The 6,000-nt window shown below is 34.1% G+C and overlaps 1 protein-coding gene across 4 annotated transcripts in view; it reads right to left on the bottom strand.

Moving 5' to 3' along the window:
- SLC16A7 (solute carrier family 16 member 7) overlaps positions 1-6,000 on the bottom strand; it is a 170,342-nt gene that overhangs the window by 59,014 nt on the left and 105,328 nt on the right. The window lies entirely within an intron of this gene.

Here is a 6,000-nt window from a genome sequence, read left to right as displayed (position 1 = left end):
AGATGCATAGTTCCACTCAGGCTGCCAATGTTAGTCCCTCATTCACCCACTGCCTTCAGGGCAAATGCAAAGTAGGCCATGTCCTAGCAATCTTCCTTAGAATTTGTCAAAGTATAACTTAGGGAATAGTGGCAGTCTTCCTAGTGTCAAATTTGAGCTGAAATATGAGGCTGAAATGTTGGTAAACGTCTTCCTTGTGCCAGGGGAAGAATATCAATATAAATAAACAAAACTGCCCTCTGGAAGAAGCAGAAGAGAAAAGAGAGAGTGCAACAGGCTGAACAAATAGAATTACTGGTGTTAGTTGAGCTGGACGACATTGGTGTCTGTGCTTTTCCTCTGATTTGTATACATGAACATTTCTCTTTAGGCTTTATGGTATCTGTATCAGGTTTCTGTCATTTGCAACAAAAACACGTCTGCATAAAGTGAGTAATGATATAACAACATATTTTTGAATTTTTTGAAGCCAAAGATCAGGAAAGGTAGTCTTATTCTCATCAGGTCATAAATTAATAAACAGGTTCTTTTTATACCTCATTAAGTGAAGGGTTCACTGTCTAAGGTACATGTATCAGTCAGAAAAGATTTCAACAAACGTTCTTAAAATTTCTGTTAAAAATAACATTTAGTAACTCTCTGATATTATTTGTACTAGATTATCCACCCTCTGTAGGGAAAGTATGTCCTGGAATAATTTCAAAGGCTCTAAGCACACTTCCAATCTGTTGTTGACCTCTGTCCCCTTTCATCCCTGTTTTGGAAAAGACACACAGATTTCATCACAGAAAGCTCCAGGGCCATGACTCCATTCCTACTTTGTGTTTTGAAGTCCTTGCCTCTCACTTGTATTCCATGAAAACTGGCAATGATAATATCCACTCACAACTTCTTTTTCATTTGAGATACCAAAGGATACCTCTTCTCTAACAGAGATATGACCAAGTAGCACTTGTACATTTCATGATATAAGCTAAATTGACTAAGGCTATCTCATAGTGCATTCTTATCCCATGTAATAATGTATAAACTTATATTGTTGTTACACAATAAATAAAGCCCTCATGTTTGTAATGATCAGTATAGTCTATATAACTGCAGAGAAAGGGAAGATGCATGCCAGATCAAACCACCTTGCCAGGAGGTGTCCAGAGGGACATACATCCTTCCACTTATATTTAATTGGTCAGAAATAGTCACTTGGCCTCAGCCTAAGGGGAGGAAAGCTGGGAAATATAGAGGAGTGCATGGATACATGGTGAGCATAATAGTTTCTGCCACACTGTGCCATATTTCCTAGAAAGGTTTAGTAATATTTATACCTACGGATGAAAAAAAAGAGTCTAACACGGCAGAGATATAAAAAGTCCACAGCCTACTTGCACAGGGCTGTCAAAGTGTACCTCGTACTTTGTGCTTTTTATAAATCTAAGATGAAAGCCCTAGCTATCTCAAACACAGGAATGGAATGATTTTCTTTTTTTATTGTTGCTAAGACATTGCACAGTATGAATTATTTTAATAGCCTCCCTCATTCTGCAAAATATTAGGGCACAATGCAGAATAATATATTGAGCTTATTTAAAATTTTAAGAGAATAGAAAAATACGTATTTGATGTTATGACCACCAATCTGCTATGTTAAAGCCTTTTGCTTCTTGGCCTCCAGTAAAATAAGCTCAGTGTTCTAATGTTCAATACCTGTGTAAAGTAGTTCATCACAAAATTATTACCCTTACTTTCACACAATTGGCCTTCACTATTCACATAAAACAGAAAAATAAGTTACCATGGAGACAAAGCCAATTCTTCTCTCCAGAATGGCTAATTCTTCCAAGTCAGAACGGATTTTTACCAGAAAAGTCACATAAAGTACTCATAGAAACTGGCAGTCCAAAATCTGTAGTCAGTAACTGTATAGGTAACCATGTATAGATTATCATTCAATAGAATACAAAAACAAATATTGTCCTAAAGACAATCCTATGTAATCGCTATTTAAAAAATAAAACCCTATGTCCTTCTAAACAGTGTAGAAAGTTTAAATTCTGTTTTCTACCTCTACTTAGTGCTTTATTAATGGGGTGACCACACTGTTTGACCTATTAGCTAAAATTTGCTAGACCTCCAGGAGAACATATGGACATCCAGATGGGTTGCTGTAATTTAATGCCATTATTCTAAGGATGAAGTAAGGTATAAACATAATTTGCATTCTTTCCTATCCTTCCTGCAAACCTTTCATTAGTTTCATTTTTAATTCAGACATCAGAAGGGAAGATAATACCTTGCTACCAAAGCCCAGATGCCAACTAATTACTACAAGAGACTCCAGTCCTGACATCACAGGCCAGGCCTCTGAACATGCTCTGTCTTACTCAGTGACCCCACAGTAGTGATTAATAGGTTGAGTGCTAAGCCCTAATGAATGTGTCAGATCTTAGGTGTTCTCTAGGCTAACGCAATTAGCACTGCATTGAACAGAATATTTCAGCTACTTGCTAGAGAGACTCATTATACTTCATATTAAACTATGTCTTTTCACCTTATGCTCTTTAAATTTATTTTATAATCATCAACCTAAAAGACTCCTGTAAATATATTTCATATATTATATGAAAATTTAAGTATTTTAAAATCAAATTTTGATTTTCTTCTACAACAGTGAACCCCTGTGTTGTGTATAAAGTGAAGTTGTTTTCGGAGATGCTTGTTAAAATGCAAGTTTCTGAACTCTATCAACAGAAATCCTGATAAAAAAGGATTTGGGATAAGGCCCAGGACCTCATTTTTAACAAGACTCATGACTCAGAAGCAAAACATTTTGTAGACCACACTTGAAGAAAGACTGGAATGTGAGTAACAGGACTAATACCTGTGTCTTAGATTAACTGACGATATCAGACTTTTTGTTCTAAATAGTTACTATGTTTCTGAAAAAAAAAATTATCGCATCCACATTAAGAAAACTGTTTCCACATTAAATTATAATTTTAAGTATGCCAATTATTTTTGGTTAAAAGATTAGAAATTAATTATCAGGATAAGATGTAGACGTTATTTCCAACAAACTATGTAAATGTGTAAGATCTATATTCAACAGTGGACATGGCAGGTAAAAGCATTTTCATCCACTAGACAATGGGCATAGAATTGTGTTTACAGTTTTAAAAGAAGGACCAAAGGTGAGCAGAATTTCTTCAATTCCTGACTTTTCTCTATGGCCAGACAAGAAACATTTACATGTTTTAGCCCTGATAATGGAGGACTTTAGGCAATATTCCAGGTATTTACTTGGATCTAACCTAGATATTGCCATCATCAATTACTAAATACTAAGAATTTATATGTATCTAGCATTGCTTTCACAAAACAAGCATATATAAAATCCCTATCACCCTAAAAATTTTAAGGCAGCTTTTTCCAAATTTATAACTATTTTAACAAACTACCATTTTCTTCATGAATTTCAAAAGAATTCTTTTGTGCTTTTAAAAATTTATACCATACATATTAAAATAGAAAAGTAAGTATGAATAAAATGAAAACATTTATTTGTAGTAAATATAGGATATTTACTTTTCATAATTTCATATTGAGATTTAGTGGTTGGAGAAAGTTAATTATGCCATTGCACATTCTAATGTTTCTTTTAGATCCAGCCAGAGGGTGGAGGGCTGTCATAGGCAAGTCTATAAACACACGCTTATTTTGTTCAATGGAGAACGTTGAGAAACCAAGCTCTGTCTAGGACCGGCTGGATGTTTTGTAGTTGTGTTTCTTCCTTTAGGAAGGCTGCATTTCCCAGCATCCATGGTCCCTGACTCTGGGTAGGGCAGTATAAGTGTTCTGATCAATGGAATACGTACAGAAATAATGTTTATTCCTTCCAGGCCTACCCCCTAAAATAGTCCACATGATCTTCTGTGCTGTCTGCCTTTACTATTTGTCCAGCAGATGGAGCAGATTTAGGGAACAACATACAAAGCCTTGGGTGATGAAATAGCCACCTGTTGAAACATTGCTTCAGCAAGAAATAAACCATATTGTTTTAAGTCATTGAAACTCTGAGGTCTGAAAACTAATAGACAATGTAAATTAAGATTTGGTTAACTAAAACGGTGTATAAAAATGTGTCCTACTGATGAGTTAGTCAACTATCTGCTCAATAAAGAATTATGACTATATAAGACCTGAAGTTCAAATTCAATGGACTTACATTAATTCACTAGAAGAGACTATTTCAATTGTATTTAAGAGACAAAAAAAAAAAAACTCCTACATATCTTAATATTAGCATGTTTTGGAGTTTAAGTCAAGATGATTATGTGCTGCTCTATCTAGCAAAACATTATTAAACAACAACTGTCCCGCAGGATATGGGAATATCTACTCTATAATACCTACTGTTTCTATGGTCATAAGAAATAACATTCTTACAATCTATAAAGCAACTGTCCAAAGAGATTCACAGAATGTGTGTTAGAAGTAGAATTTTGCATTGACATGCCCAAATAGTATTTAAAGGATACCTTTTTATACTGGAAGACAAATGCATGTTTAATCTAACCAAATGGATAAGGGAAACATATGCTGTATTAATATAAAATCACTATACATAAAAAGTAGAAAACACATTCCAACACCAACACACAAACACACACAAACACACACGCACACACACATACACACACACACAGAATTATTTCAGGATCAACTGTTTACCTTCGTAGTACAAGAAAAAGATAATGTCCTAAAGAATAATTATTATGTCACTGAACAAATGATGTTGGTGGAGGTGGTACACAAGCCACTGAGCTGAGGTGGAAAGAACTGAATTAGGTTTACAGAAGGCCTGGGCTAGATCTGGCTTTGTCACTCTCTAGATGTAAAGAGAAAGATGTCACTCTCTAGATATAAAAGTCAGAGACCACAGGTGCTAAATGCTTGGAGTTGCAGTCTCTATTTGCCATTAACAAGCTGTTTGACTTGGGAGAGCTATCTTATCCTATTTCTTCAGCTATGGAATAAAGAGAAGATAATACTTATTTCACGGATCATTAAGAGGATTAAGTCATATCACACATATTAAGTACTTAGGCCTTGGGTGAAAGTAAATATTACTAAATACTGGATATTATACTAATGTCCTATCTCCATGACTAAGAGCCATATTATCCTTACTTGAAAAATAAGAAATCACAGAAGATAATTGATATAATTTCTTTAAATGACTATAGTCTGAGTCTATATCTATCCCTGAAAGTCAAATATCCACTTGAAAAATAAAAACTCTAAAAGATATATTTTAAGAAATGACTTTCTAAAAATTCTACAAGAGAGTCTGGTCTGCTACTGAGATTGATTTAAAGAAAATAGGTGACATAATAAGGCACCAATAATTCCAAATTTTTAACATTTAGAAGTGGGATGGTACTTTGATCTATTCATTATCCTTCATGACTCATACCCTCATTTGAACATAGAATGTAATAAGATAATTTTCAGGCAACCATTTAAGTTAAAAAGATGTCATATTTAATGAGTCTTACAGAGATAAATAATCATTTCAGTCACACAAATTTGAATGGGTCTAGAATGTACATGTTAACACTTCATTTTTGCAGCTTAAAGTGACGTACTTTCTGGGCTTATAAACTGTCAGCAACTTAAATTTTCTTCTCATTCAGAAGAAAGCATTTCTACCAGAGGTTGCAATAGTGAAAAATTACATCAGCAATATGATGTGAACTTTATTTCAAACTAAATGAAGTAGTTTCACTTGGAAATTCCATAATTTAGTAAATCTTGCTTTGTGCTTACAAATTCTTATTCAAACAAATCCCCTATTAAGACTCGATTCAAAGCAAAGAGCTTAAGATGCTGAATCACTAAAATCATTGAAAGTTCAGTTCTAATTATACTTTTGATTGGTTTTAAGTGACTATAACATAAAAACAGGGTTTTAACATACCAAGACACTATATGTAAAACATTGTG

This window comes from Piliocolobus tephrosceles, chromosome 10, assembly GCF_002776525.5.
Source record: "Piliocolobus tephrosceles isolate RC106 chromosome 10, ASM277652v3, whole genome shotgun sequence".
Taxonomy (NCBI): domain Eukaryota; kingdom Metazoa; phylum Chordata; class Mammalia; order Primates; family Cercopithecidae; genus Piliocolobus; species Piliocolobus tephrosceles.
The sequence above is the reverse complement of the archived record's forward strand: the minus strand, read 5'-3'. Positions and strand labels throughout refer to the sequence as shown.